The following is a 15887-nucleotide window of genomic DNA, read 5'->3' as shown; positions in this document are numbered from 1 at the left end:
GGTGCCCCTCATTCACTTTGTCAGTCACCAGTGGTGTTATCCTGCCCAAGCACTGACTTGACCATGTCGCATCTTTACAAAACTCTTTAAGGGCTCACCACAGACTATGGAAGATAGAGGACTGCTAACAGTTGAGTGTGTATTCATCGAATAAAGAACTACGGTTTTTATCACTACTTTTTTTTTTAATGTTTTATTTATTTTTGATACAGAGAGAGACAAAGCATGAGAGGGGGAGGGTCAGAGAGAGAAGGAGACACAGAACCGGAAGCAGGCTCCAGGCTCTGACCTAGCTGTCAGCACAGAGCCCGACGTGGGGTTCGAACCCACGAACGTGAGATCTGACCTGAGCCGAAGCCAGAGGCTTAACTGACTGAGCCACCCAGGCGCCCCTCTATCACTACTTTTGATGGATTTTACTTTTAGATGTTGGGGGGGTTGGTTTTCCTATTTATGATTTGAAATAATTCACCGCCTGAGCCATCAGCAGAGACTTTTTAAAAGAATTTGAAGGAGTCCAGGCCTCCACACTTCAGCGCCTAACATCTCACAGGAACTGGCAATTTGATTCCTAGCTGGATTATTTTCACGTCCGACGTGTTAACGTTCAGGGGTTCAAATCATGCACGGCCAACTAGTTTTCTTCATTGTGTTACAGGATACTTTCAGTCCTACCAGGAGAGACTGTCGCCAGCCAATCAACTGCAGTGTGCAGAACAAAACGGGGTTTCGGACCGTAGTTGGGGAATAAACCTAATAAACAGTCTTTGAATTATTAAACATGATTTACATGCGCTGTTGGCAGTTCCGGTTCAAGATGGTGGCCCAGGAGGAGCCCCGGTCCCCTCCCCCCGCTGACACACCGAATCCGAAGCCATGTGCGGCACAGCTTCCTGGGACAAAACTCGCGAACCAAGCGTCCCCGACGCATCCAGGCGCAGGCCGCTCCGCAGGGAAGCAGGTGAGAGGCTGGTCCCGGACTCGCCGTGACCCCGGGCCCCCGCAGGGTGCCCCGGTCAGGAGCGACCTGAGCTCCTCCCCAGGAGTGGAGTCTGAGCCCCACAGCGCGCGCGCGCCTGGGAAGAAACATTCCTCCTACCGCCCAACAACCAAACCTCTCAGCGAGCCCCAGACCCTCGGACTAAAACAAAGCCGAGGAAGGCTCTTCCCAGGCCTCAGCGGCACTCACCGCCCCGGGCTCCGCGCAGGGCAGCGGCCCTGGACGCGCCAGCCTCCTGGGCTCTGGCACCGCACTGGCTGCGGCCGCTCTCCCGCCTCCGGCTCCGCCTCCTTCCGGCCAGCAGGCGCCATCTTCCCCTGATGGAATCCCAGGCTGTTTTTCTTTCTTTCCACATAAAGGAAACACACGTTTCTCTACTACCACCTATACACGTTTTCACTAACACATACCAGAGTGTCTGCACCTCCCACAGGGCTGCTTTACACAGGTCTGCGGCGCGCATTCCGCTACTGCGGCCCCTGACCTCGGCCCGGAGAGCTGGCCAGCGGGTTTCCGGGGTCTCGCGAGACTTCAGCAATGCGCGGGAGCGTTCTCGGGGACTTCCCATTCCAGGGCGCCGCATTGCCATCGCACTGCAACACACACCCCTCCTCGCAGTGTTTCTGAGGCCAAGGCCTATTTGCATGTCCTGGAGCCTGGGCCTGAGGGACAGGCTCCTGACCTGACGCACATCCACAGCGTACAGAATAGCTCTCAGGAACCAGAGGCCAGTGGACGCATCTTCTCCCGCTGCCTTGCGCCAGCTCGCTTGTGTATTGCAGACAGGAGCCTAGGCCCTCGGCTGGTGCCCCGATCTTTGTGGACACCCCTGCATGGCTCTGGTGGCCAGTGGGATGATGTGGATGAGTTCCACACAACTGCAGTCAAAGGAGAGCTTCTTAAATAGTTCCCACTGCCCAGGGACAACAGGAAGCCACAGCCCCAGGAGCTAAATGTTTCTATGAAAGGGACCCATTAGCTTACCTCCACAGTTAAAACAGCCTGAAGGACAGGCTTCTAATGAAACAAACATCTAAGGACTCACTGTTGTCCTTTCCAGAGCATTCCCTCAGCCACATTCCAGAGTACTACAGGCGTGACTGTAACTGTAGTTAATAATACTGTCTTCCCATTTGAAAGTGGCTACAAGAGTGGATCTTGAAAGCTTTCACTGCAGGAAAAAGAAATTGCAGCTGTGCATAGTGATGGATGACAAATATACTAAAATATTGTGTGAAAAATTTTCAGTAAGAGATAGCAGGGAGCGAGAATCCCAAGCAGGCCCCACACTGCCAACGCAGAGCCCCAGACCTGAGCAAAGTCTGACTCATTTAACTGATAGAGCCACCCAGGTGCCCCTACCTTTCCAGATTTCAATGGTAGTGTGAAATCTGGAGAACACTGCCATCCAAGGATAGAAAACTCAAAGTGCAGAGGCAGAAAAACAGACACTTGACACTCTGTAGGCATTCAAACACCCAGCTGTACTACAGTCTGCTGTGAGGGAACTAACTGTCCAGGTACTAAACATTCTCATGACACCACGTGCTGCAAAAGTGACAGGAGTCCCCGAAATTTCTCTTCTACCCACTCATTCAAGCAAGAGAAAGGTGTAGCATTGCAATCAACTTGTTAGTACCAGCCCATCACTTTCTCTTTTTTTTAAGCGCTTCACTGAGGTAAGACTGACACACAAAAAACTGTAACCAATTTATACACTCCACTTAATAAATTTGGAGTAAGTATGTTATGTACCATGAAGCCATAGCCATGATCTATTCCATTAGCATATTCGTCACCCCCAAAAGTTTTTCCTGGCCTCTTTAACATTTTTTTTTGAGGATAAGAACACTCAGCATAAGATGTATTCTCATAGTAGTTTTTAAGTGTGCAATATTGTTAACTGTGGGCACTATACTTTTTAGCCAATCTCTAGGACTTATTCATCTTCTACAACTGAAACTCTGTGCCCTTTGACAAATACCTTTCCATCCATATTTTCCTCACTCCAGGCCCTTACAAATACCACTAGACTCCTTTCTTCTTTGAATATGACTGCTTTTGATTCATAATGTCAGTATTTAATGTTGTATTTGGTCCTCTGTGTCTGATTTCACTTAGCATATATCCTAACATCAACTGTAATCTAATATCTAATGATAGAAATGGAGGTCAATGGGCATGTTAGATAAGAAAAAGATATCTCTAAACCTTTTTATTAATTTTTTTTAGAGAGAAAGAACAAGCAGGAGGTAGGGGGAGAGAGAGAGAGAGAGAGAGAGAGAGAGAGAGAGAGAGGAGAGAGAGAGAGAATCTCAAGCAGGGAGATTCAGAGTGGAGCCAGATGTAGGGCTCCATCCCACTATCCTGAAATCATGCCCTGACCCAAAATCAAGCGTCTGGATGCTCAACTGACCGAGTCACTCAGTGCTCTGGAAAGATTACTTTTTAAGTAATTTTCTTTTCTCAAAGAAAATGGCCTCAACTGTGCCCTCCACTTCTGCTCCAACCCATACATTGAAGCTAAAATCCCCAAAGTGATAGCATTTGGAGATAAAGCCTTTAGGGAGGGAACGAAGATGAAGTCATAAAGTTAGAGCCGGAATCCAAGAGAACTGGTATTCTTAAAAGAAAAGCGAGAGACACCAGAGAGAGCTCTCCCCACGCGTATCCCTTGGAACGGCCAGGTGAAGACACAAGAAGGCTGCTTCTGCAAGCCAGGAAGAAAACTTTGGCCAGAAGCAAACCTGACGGCACCTTGATGCTGGACCTCTACCCTCCTAACTCTAATAATTTCTGCTATTTGAGCCACCCCACATGTGGTATTTTGTTATGGCAACCCAGGCAGACAAAAACAGTGGGATTTGATAAACTAGAGAAACCTAAAAATGGAAAACTTGGTTAACATTACACATGCTCTTGAATCCTTACTTCCACTGACTGCAACACTGTCATAAAGAGGAAAGGGGGCTCACAGTAGCTGCTTTTAGTGATAATGGAGTTGCTGTTTTCTATATCTGGCAGCATTTAGCAGATCTGGGTCAACACTTAAGGAAGAAAAGGAAGATGTGCTTTGATGTGCTGCTTTCCAGGGAAGCTTGTACCCTGATAAATACAAATACATTGTTACTAGAGAAAATGTATACAGCTTAAAGGAGCAAGTTATTAGACTCCTCTTTGATAAGAATCAAGATAATTTTTGAGATGGTAGCATCAAAAGGAAGAAATGGCTTGAATTGTTACTGATGTAGCAGGGACAATGGAAAACTACTAGTCAATTTAAAATGAGCCTGTAAGGTTGCTAAGAGGTTATCCTATAATAGGTTTAATTTTTTTTTACATTTATTTATTTATGAGAGACAGAGACAGATTACAAGTAGAGGAGGGGCAGAGAGAGAAGGAGACACAGAATCCGAAGCAGGCTCCAGGCTCTGAGCTGTCAGCACAAAACCCGTTGCAGGGCTCAAACCCACGGACTGTGAGATCATGACCTGAGCAGAAGTCGAATGCTTAACCAAGTGAGCCACTCAGGCGCCCCGAGAATAGTTTTGACAGAAGAAATTTCAAATTATATTATTATAAATAATATAAAAATGAGCTGCTGATGAAAAGAAAAATAACTTCTGTTAGGAGTTATGGAAAGGATTCTTTAAAAGGATGGGTAGAACTTAATCCAGTCTTGAAAAGTAGCCATTGAGAAAGCAGATCTGTCAGGTGGACAGGCAAAGGAGACAGCGTGGGCCAAGAAAGGGTAGAATACAAACCCTGAAACTGAGGAGACTGTGGTGGCTAGAGAAATGAACTGTTGGACAAGAGGGATGGTCCAGAGAAAACAGTCTAGTGCCTCTAAGAGCTACAGACAAACACTTCATATTAAGAATACACTTTCTGAAGTATTATGGAATCATAATAACACCTTGCACCAAATTAGAAGACATATGTCCCATAAAGCTCTACACTTACCTTTAAGCTGCCCTTTCCTGTATATTTATATATGGAGTACCTACTACCTACCTAGGTTGAAGAAGCCATGACATTCCAGGAATTCAGCTTAAAGAAGTGGAAATAGGTGAATAAGAAAACAATTACAATTCAGTGTAGGGCCTATTAATGGCAAAACTACCTTTGCGTGACATTATTCAAATAGGAAGTCAACCAGTAATGATTTATGCCCAAATCACACATTACACTAAATAAAAAATACCAACCCAACTACAAGTCTGAGTAAATGTAATTTGAGTACAGAACCATCAGTTAAGAGCGTGGACTCTGGACACAGCTGTCTCTTTTGGACAGAAGTTCATAAGTTGGCCTAGCTTAAGTGTTCCTTCATCAGTCTTAAAATTCTTATTTTTATCTGAATTTGACTTTTGTAAGTGAAGTCCAGTGGGACAGTGAAATCTCTCTTAAGGGTTTAGTTTGGGGTCATCTGTGCTCCTGTTTCCCATACCCTCTTCGTCTGCACTAGATTCACCAATATCCCTGTGCTTGACAGAGCACCACATCAAATACCAAATAAAAGCACACGACAGGTCAAGAAACACCATGCAAGAAATGAAAAAAAAAAAGTTCTCCTACTTTCCGAATGAGGGAGTCTTAACATTTCCACTTCGCACTGGACTCCACAGATTTATGTAACCAGCCCCTTAGTCCTGTGGCAGTGGTTGGCCCCAGCTAGGGAAATATGGAAGTCAGTTTCCACATCAGTAAAATAACAATAGTTCCTATCTCATTGCATTTCTGTATTTTGGATTTAATTCACGTAAAGCTTTTGCCCCAGCCTCTGACTCATTTTAATAATCAATGCTATCAGGTGTTAAGTATTAATTCAAGAATTATTTAATTCAGATTTACTTCCTGTCTCCTCAATTTGCAGGCTAATACTTCAAAACAGTCATTCTCTTTGGCAGTTGCAAATGTGCTTTTAAAGTTTTGCTTCAAACGTTCAATTTTGTTCTTTTTGCTGTTCCTTTCTAAAGGGAAAATCTAATTAAACTATTTTATTATTATTATATCTATTTGAAGGTTCTTTAGCTAAATTCAAACCTTATTACCGTGGGCAGTAAGTATAAGTCCATGCTTCAGCTGGAGTAGGAGCCTAGGCTGGGCGTTGGGGCAGCTGTGTCTATTAGGGCTCCTTGCGAGAAGCACTAGAATATTCACAAATGCCAGATAAAAAAAAATTCTGTACAAAAATCCGTGACCCAACTGTTCCTTTCATAAAATGTCCTTTCACTGTCATTGAGACACAAACACAAGGTCCTTAAAAGCCAGGGCATATCTACAACACATATAAAATAAATAAGCATCTTGAAAAACTCAATTTGCCAACAGCCTGCGGAGAGCCTTGTGGGCCACCTGCGCAGGCTCCTCAGGAGCCTCTGTAACTTCACATAGCGGATGCATTGAAAACTCTCCTGGGCACTTAAGGGGAAGAGCACTGGGTGTTGTATGGAAAACAATTTGACAATAAAATATTATGCAGAAAAAAAATTAAATTAAAAAAAAAAAAAGAAAACTCTCCTGGGAAAACCGACCTGTTCACTTGGTTTCCTGGTTTTTCAGACCTCTTGTGAATTAAAAAGGTCACTTTGGGGAAGATCCAGCATTTAAGGTCATTACACGGATCTTGAGAAAAGAGAGAGTGATTCAAATTTCTGTGACTAGGTGGAAAGTGTCTTATGCTTTACAGGCTTCTAAATTTTAATTTTATTCCTTTAACTCTTCCAGTGAAGCCAAATTATGGAGGTTTCTTAGGTAAACCCATACTCCTGCTCCTCTGTAAATGATCACCCTTACTGTGTGATCAAGATGAACTTTCTCTGAGAAAATTTTGGTCAGAAGTGAAGAGAGTATAGGGCAGAAAGATATGTGCTTCAGCGGAAAATTCAATAGTATCTAGTTTCTGGGGGACACTCTCCCATGTTTCTCAACTCTATCACTAGGTCACTGCACAGACTTGGATAACTCACAGCTTACCTCTGTGATTTCGTTTATCTTTTAATAATGAGAAATCGCTTTATAAAGCATATTTTCTATAAATGTATAAATTAGTCACCTGAGGCTTTTTCAGTATTTACTTTTCAACTCCAAATATAAACATAAGAAAAAAGGTCTGCAATAATATAGATGCATATTGACATCAAGAGATGGTAATATGTGATTCATTATTAACGTGTAGAGTATTTGGAAGATATTATTCATTATGTAGAGTATAGACATAGTACATTATAAATTACAAAGGAGATCTGGGTCTGTTGTTGGCCCTGAAATACCATGGATTAACGGAATCCACACCGGACTTAGTTTTCTGAAAAGCAAGAGGAAGACATGGTTGTTTACATTCTCAGTAAGTGCTGTGTAGGTGGAAGAAAAATTATTCTGTGTTTCTAAGTCCTTGACTGAGACACCTCGTGCAAGAGCAACAACAAAAACAGATGAACAGAAAAAAGGCAAAATTTAATACACATATATCTCCTGTGTATGGTGAGGCCCAGGGATTGGGGGCGGGAGGCAGGGACAAATAATCCCCTGAAATTACCCAAGCCATTATTTTTTTAAAGGAAATAATTTATTTTTAAAATTTATTTATTTTTTAGTAGTTTATTGTCAAATTGGTTTCCATGTAACACCCAGTGCTCTTCCCCACAAGTGCCCTCCTCCATCACCACCACCTCCCTTTCCCCTCCTCCTCCCCCTTCAACCCTCAGTTCCTTGTCAGTATTCAATAGTCTCTCAGGCTTTGCATCCCTCTCTCCCCCCAACTCTCTTTGCCCTTTCCCCTCCCCCTGGTACTCCATTAGGTTTCTCCTGGTCTCCTGTTAGACCTATGAGTGCAAACATACGGTATCTGTCCTTCTTCGCATGACTTACTTCGCTTAGCATGTCACCCTCGAGGTCCATCCACTTTGCTAAAAATGGCCATATTTCATTCTTTCATTCATTCAGATAAAGACAAAAGTTGTGGTGGGATTGGGAAGACCAGTTATGGGAGATTATCAGAAAAGGCAGAGTAGGCAACTGTATGTTTGTTGTGCAAATTTAAGTCCCTGGCTTCTCTACTGAGAGCAGATTCTAGAGATATGTCCATTCTTCACTTAGTGGTGCAGAGAGGAAGATGACTTTACAAATGAAAGTGCCCTTAAAACCATATAAGTCTTACAAAAGGGTAACTCCAGTGTTCAGTGTTTTTCTCTTGTCCCCGGTTACTTACAAATAAAGAGTCTAAAATTATCTTTATGCCAAAGCAGTATATTTTAAGGGACCAAATTTTCCTCCCTTTCAATGGCATCTTTGAAGTCACTCTTAAAGATTTTCCTACAAATGGAAGAATAATTCTGCTCTTTATGCCAGTAACCCTGGAAGTGGGGATTATCCCTGGATGTGGAGATTAACTCTGGATGTGGGGATTAGCCCTGGATGTGGGGATTAGCCCTGGAAGCAGGGAATGAGATCATAAGCAACACTGGGCCACACCAGGCTATCAGAAATGACCTTGGAGAAGCTCTTTATTACAATAGTCTTCTGACTCAGAAAAACAGTGAGGGAACTCCCACAAATATTGTGTCTACACCCATTGGTCACTCCTCCCCCACAAGGTCTTTATATTAGGAAGAGCTACAAGGAAAGAAAACAAATTATTCATCTCTTCTGCCATTTTTACAATAGTTTATGGGGTATACTCACATAATGTCCAGATAAAGCTAGATAATCATGCCTCTCAGGGGTAGATTTACCCAAACTGTCTCCTCCCTAGATGGTGCCTAACTGTGAATTTATTCTGTCTCCTTTCACTCCTTTTAATTTTCATCCTGTTGTTAACCATTAATTATCATCTAGTATTTCTCTTTCATTATTTAATTGTTTCATAGCTCATACTGAAGATGCAAATTTGAAAGAAAATTATATTTAATTGGTTGATTTTATAATGCACACTGTATGCATTGAGAGTTTTCTTACACATTAAATTAATGAAGTTTTATTTTTGCAAACATAAGTATTATTTTCTGCCTTTTTTTTAAGGGATGGATATCTTTCTAACAGAATAAAGTGTGGTCAATTTTTCATAATATTGAATTAGAAAATAATTGCCTTCTTGCTGTAAGTTTTAGTTTAACTCCCAAAACTCATTGTATCTGCCTTCAAAAATAAGGAAGGGAAAATGATAGCTTCTGTTCAAACCAAATAACTTTTCAGTCACCAAATTTTTCCCCCTTATTCTGTTTGGGTTGTTTTGTTCTTCTTTGTGATGTTTTTGAATCACCAAATGTTTGGCGAGTACTTACTACATAGTAGAGATAGGAAGTTGTATGGTTTACACAACCTTGGAACTGTTAAAAGGAGACACCAAGCCAAAAATAGTCATTTGCACTAAGCGCCATAACAGTATACTAAATAATATAATTTCAACCTCTTCAAGGAATCTTATGTTAAATCAGTCAATCTGTGATTTTTTGGTCAGTAGTTGTGAGGCAATCTCTCTGAGAGACCCCGTGGTCCCCCAACAGAAATAAGATAATCAGTCTTTCCTTATCCAAGCCCTCTTCTGTCTATAAAGTCCCTCACTGTGTGCAGTCCTTTAGACCTCCTTTAAGTTTGTTGGAAGGAATGCCGCCCTGATGTATGAATCATTGAAGAAAGCTCACTTGATCTTTAAATTTACTTGGTTGTATTTTTTTAAAGTTTACTTACTCATTTTTGAAAAAGAGAGCGAGAGTGTGCACATGATGGGTGGGCGAGTGAGGGAGAGGCAGAGAGAGAGGGAGAGACAGAATCCCGTGGCAGAGCCCTATGTGAGTGTCAGTCCCACTAACATTGAGATAATGCCATGAGCCTAAATCAAAGGTTGGACACTTAACCGACTGAGCCTCTTAAGTGCCTTTCTTTTTCCAGAGGGACTAGTGATTTTAACAGTTAGCAAGCATTATGAGCTGTGCTGGGAAATTTAGTATTAGAAAGTATAAATGTCTACTAATTATAAAAGTAATTAATAAATAATACTAATAAGATACTAATTCTAATTAATAAAAATAATAAATTAACAAAAATTTCAAAACCACAGGATGGTGGTATCAAAGACAACTGTTTAACTTCTTATTATCACTAGAAATTATGGATTTTTAGGACTCAGAATTCTGAAACATGCAATCAAACTACTATGAATTATAAGGGAATCAACTTTGTGCACAATGGAATGTCAGAAAGTTATGAGAAAGCTTATAAGGTGTGGAGATACATTTTTGTTTAGGAAAAAGAAAGTTTGTCTTAAACTGAAACTATATCAGAATTGGATAGAAGAGAAACCACAGGAAAAATATGTTTTAGAATTTTGGTCAAAAAGTAATCTTGGGAAAGAATTTTAAAGAGTTATAAAGCTGGATACATTGAATTCTTCTGTTATAAGGGTTGTAAAAAGAAATTTTAATGTAAATTTAATACAAGTTTTAATACAGGTTTTATGTAAAACTAAACCTGAATTTCTTTTTGTCTGCTTGTATATATGTATGTACATATATACACACACATATATACATACATATATATTCTATTATGCTATTAATATTATGTATTATGCTATTAATAAGAAATTGTACAACTATTTAACTTTCTGTATTTCACTTTGTCTATATCATCATGGTTAGATGAATAAACTATTACTTTGCAATGACCTATATGATCTTATTTGACCAAACAAACGGTCAAATAAATCTTTTGATTTTTTTTTTTACAAACATCCCCCAAATAAATTCTAAATAAAAATGAATTTTTGACTTTGAACTAACTGGTATTTATCAGAAGTCTCTGATAAATCTCAAAATATTTTCTTCTATCTCCTTATTTTAAAAAAAGGGGGGGGCGAGTGACTCAATTAAGCATTTGATTTGGGCTCACATAATGATCTTGTGGTGAGTTGGTTCTAGCCCCACATCTACAGATGGCTCAGAGCCTGGATCCTGAATCGGATTCTGTGTCTCCCTCTCTGTCCCACTCCTGCTTGCACTCTGTCTCCATCTCTCTTTCTCTCTCTCTTAAAAATAAATAAATAATTTTAAAAATGGGGAGATTTTAATCTAAATAGTTTTGATATGTTACATTACATGGGAAGTACAGTCGCATAAAACTAGTACTCAGTTTTCCTTATGTTGGGTTGGAATAAGCAAATGCAATGTTTTCTAAAAATTATATAAAATTTCTTGAAATTCTGCTGTAATATTTTCAATTACAATCCAGTTATTGAATTCAAATGTTTGATGTTATTTAATTAATCAGATTTCACTAACAATTCCATGTTAATAAACTCTTATTATTTTAATCACTGTTGGGGCGCCTGGGTGGCTCAGTTGGGTAAGCATCCGACTTCAGCTCAGGTCATGATCTCACGGTTCATGGGTTTGAACCTCAGATCGGGCTCTGTGCTGACAGCTCAGAGCCTGGAGCCTGCTTCAGATTCCGTGTCTCTCTCTCTCTCTGACCCTCCCCTGCTCATGCTCTCTCGCTCTCAAAAATTAAAATAAAAGTTAAAAATTTTAAAAAATTTAATCACTGTAATTTACAGAGAGTTATTGCTTTACTCAGATGCTTTTGCAAGAGTGTTGCCAGAAAAAAGTTTCATAATCAAGAAACATTGGAAAGAACTTTGACAAGTACCAATTTCAATTAACTTTAAGATCATAAAACTATTAGTAAGATTTTTCAGAACCAATAAAGTAATAAGATTCAAGAAGAATATGTATTCCTTAAATGGGAGTGAATAAGATGAGGAGGATTATTATAATTTTATAACATTTTCATTGAAATCATTGACAGTTGCTTAATATTTTGTTTGTCCAAATTTAAGGAAAACCTATTTTACCCTATCTATGACTTACAGTATTTGATAAAGTATACCTTTAAAAACGAAGAACTACTTCTGTGATCTCCCTACATGACCCCTCCAGAATTTAAAACTGTTTTATATTCTTGGCATGGCAATAGGTACTTAGTTGCATAAGTTTAGCAAGGATCTGTTCCTCTTGCAACAAGACACAATCAGAAAAATTGACTCTATTTCCAAACCAGTGACTGGAAAGGTATTGGTTGGTACATAAAATCTGATGGCAATTCTTTTGAATGGGCTCCTGGCCTTGGAGATTTTAAGAGATCAAGGTGAGAGTCCTTACAAATAGTTCCAGCAATGTGACCTTAAAAAGATATTACCTCCTACATTGTTGGTGGGAATGTAAACTGGTGCAGCCTCTCTAGAAAACAGTGTGGAGGCTCCTCAAAAAACTATCCATAGAACTCCCTTATGACCCAGCAATAGCACTGCTAGGGATTTACCCAAGGGGTACGGAAGTGCTGATGCATAGGAGCACATGTACCCCAATGTTCATAGCAGCAATGTCAACAAGAGCCAAAACATGGAAGGAGCCTAAATGTCCATCACCTGATGAATGGATCAGGAAAAGTGGTATATTTATACAATGGAGTACTACATGACAATGAGAAAGAATGAAATTTGGCCATTTGTAGCAACATGGATGGACCTCGAGGGTGTCATGCTAAGTGAAATAAGTCAGGTGGAGAAGGACAGATACCATATGTCTGCCCTCATAGGTCTAACAGGAGAACAGGAGAAACCTAATGGAGGACCAGGGGGAGGGGAAGAGAGAAAGAGAGTTGGAGAGAGAGAGAAGGACACAAAACTTCAGAGACTATTGAAATACTGAAAATGAACTGAGGGTTGAAGGGGGAGGGGGATGGGGAGGGGAGTGGTGGTGATGGAGGAGGGCACTTTTGGGGAAGAGCACTGGGTGTTATATGGAAACCAACTTGACAATAAACTATTTAAAAAGATATTACATGATCAGGCACTGTTCTTGCTGGATTTAATATCAGGCCACATTTAACACATACAGATTAGTTTACTGTGATTATGTTTGAGGGCAAATTATATTTACACCACTGTAGATATTATATTCTAATCCTTTTAATGTTTTTTTGTTTGTTTTTGAGAGAGACAGAGAGAGAGAGAGAGAGAGAGAGAGAGAGAGACAGCGTGAGCAGTGGAGGGTCAGAGAGAGAAGGAGTCACAGGATCTGAAGACAGCCTCCAGTCTCTGAGCTGTCAGCACAGAGCCTGACACGGGGCTTGAACCCACGAACTGTGAGATCATGACCTGAGCCCAAGCTGAACGCTTTACCAAATGAGCCACCCCGGTGTCCCATATTCTAATCCTTTTAAGTGCCTTTGAGTTTTTTATATATCTTTAAACTGGACTTGTTTGAAAATTCTAGTTCTTCAAATATTTGGCTAGGACTGCCTAAACTAACATTTCTACTTTACTTCAAACCTTTTGATTTGAAATGATTAAGAACAAAGACTGCCCGTAAGTCTTTTAGGAAAGGACTATACTGACCCTAAGGGCAGCCAAACTTCAGAGACCAGAAACTTGTGCTCACATTTCACAGCTAAAGGAAGCTTGCCTTGATGTCTGCTCCTGCGCAAAGACTGGAAACCTACAAATCAAATTGACAAGTCCGAGAAATGGCTGACATTAGTATAAAGGACGTCCTCCCAATATGCCAGATCAAGACTTCATATTTTACCTAAACATGGAATGTTTCCTTCTCCTCTCCTTCTTCCTCTTGTCCCCTTTATTCGGGTATTGGGTTGGACTGATAATGTCAACATTAATATCTGTCAGGCCATTGCTATAAGATAACCTTTAGACGGATGCATTGTCATAAAAAATTCTGAAGTGTTCATAATACTAGAAACACTCTGGCCCATTTTCCCATCCTGGGGTAACAACTTCAAACCTACGGAAACTTGTGTCAAATCTTTGGTAAAGAAATGAATGCAGGGCAAGTATAACCAGAATAAAGCTACCTTTGTGCTCTCCAGACCCTTAAATTGTACTGGCCCCTATGGATGTCACTTCTCCAGTCTTGAGCCACAGATTCCAATGGGACTTCCCAGATGACATTCCTGATTCAAAACTAGCTTTGTTTGGTAGATCGTGGCTCCTCCAGCTAAGGGTAAATGTAAATGATGCTGTGATGAGGAGGCCCCGTTTCCGTAACTCTTCAGGATATCACAGAATATGGTGCTGATAAAATAGCTGCCAGACAAGCATCCTAATACTTTCTGGCCAGAGTTGTTCTTTTGGTGGTCGGGGAGCGAGAGAGCAGGGGACAGGCTGGGGGAGAGCCAGAGAGCACAGAGCCAAACACAGGGCTGGATTTCATGCCCTTCAGGTCATGACCTGAGCCAAAATCAAGTCAGATGCTTAACCAACTGAGCCACCAAGGTGGCCATGGACGCAGTTGTTCTTGATAGAATAGTTGTTGAATATCTTCCAGCAGAGCAGGGAGGTAGCTGTACTGTGGCAAGCAGCTCTTGGCGCATACTGACTTAACACTTCTGGGGAAGCTGAGGTTCAGTTACATAAGATCATGAGCAGGTAGACACTTGGCTTGAAAAGGCGATCCTTCAGAGGGCACCTTCAGCGACTTATTGGATTTTGATTGATTTTGGTTTTGGAAAACATGGGTCTGAAGAAAACTCTAAACATTTGGAATTATCCTGCTCATAGTATTTATAGTATTATCCTTGGTATGCTGCATTATCTCAAAAGATTTCTTTTGCTTGAGTTTTTAACTTTTATTTATTTATTTAGTTTTTAGAGAGAGACACACACAGAGTGTGAGGATGGGGAGGGGTGGAGACAGAGATACAGAATCTGAAGCAGGCTCCAGGCTCAGAGCGGTCAGCACAAAGCCAGGTATGGGGCTTGATCTCATGAGATGTAAGATCATGCCCTGAGCCGACGTCAAACACTTAACTGACTAATGCATCCAAGCGTCCCTATCTCAAAAGATTTAAACACATGCCCACAGCTGTTAACCACAGAGTAAATGATATCCCTAAGACTCTAATAGAAGAATAGTTAGGAAGAAAATGACTGACTCAGAGAATATGAATCTAGGGCTCTGACCTGTGAATTTCACAGAGATTAATAACAAAAAAAAATCATTATCTGTGAACCCCACATAAAGGACTCTGGAGGACGTTGGAGCAGTAGCTGGAATTGGCAGTCCAGAGACGCAGTGTGCATTCTCTTAGGCCATGATATATCAGGGCGAATAACAATCAGCTTTCTTGATTTCCTCCATTATTAACAGCCTGAAATAGATAAGGAATCTATACTGGGCATCCTTGTTCAAATCTACATTCTTCAGATTATTTCCAGTGATAACCACCGGGAAAAACGCAGACCTCCCCATCATTTAACTGGTTTACATGGTAAGATTCCGTTTCTACTCACTGTTCCTACTTGCCTCCATGTTGGCCTCCTGAGTGTGTGGTCTGTGTGCTTGCACAGGGGCCCACACTCCTAAAGGCTACTTGCTTGACTTAACGCTCTGTGTCTGCCATCTTGAAATTCTTCATCATTTCATATCTGGGTGTGCACGTGAGCAGAGGAGCTCAGCTGGGTGGCAGCGTTGGCATGTGATTTTGACGCAGCAGGAATACCTACACAGGTGGGCTCAGTGGCATGCACACAGAGCAATTCCTCATATGAATACACTCATCTGTGTTCCGGGCACATAGGACCCCAAAGGAGTGGTTCCACTGGGACAGAGACCAGACTGGTGACAGTGACGCTAGCAGCAGCTGCAGAGGCAGCAGCAGAGGTGGAGGAGGGTCCCCTGCCAGGGGACAGAAGGAACACTTCTGGCAACAGCAAGGTGGGGGCAAGGTCTGACTTTCACGTCCATCCCAAAGCCCATCCCGTGTCATTGGTAACATTACTACCTCCCCTGAGTCCCTGAACATGAAACGATATGAAGCTTTAGGAAGAGTAGTCATCTTTGTCAGTGAAATACCACAAATCAAATACACA

This window comes from Suricata suricatta, chromosome 6 (genome assembly GCF_006229205.1).
Source record: "Suricata suricatta isolate VVHF042 chromosome 6, meerkat_22Aug2017_6uvM2_HiC, whole genome shotgun sequence".
Taxonomy (NCBI): Eukaryota; Metazoa; Chordata; class Mammalia; order Carnivora; family Herpestidae; genus Suricata; species Suricata suricatta.
Note: the sequence above shows the minus strand (reverse complement) of the source record.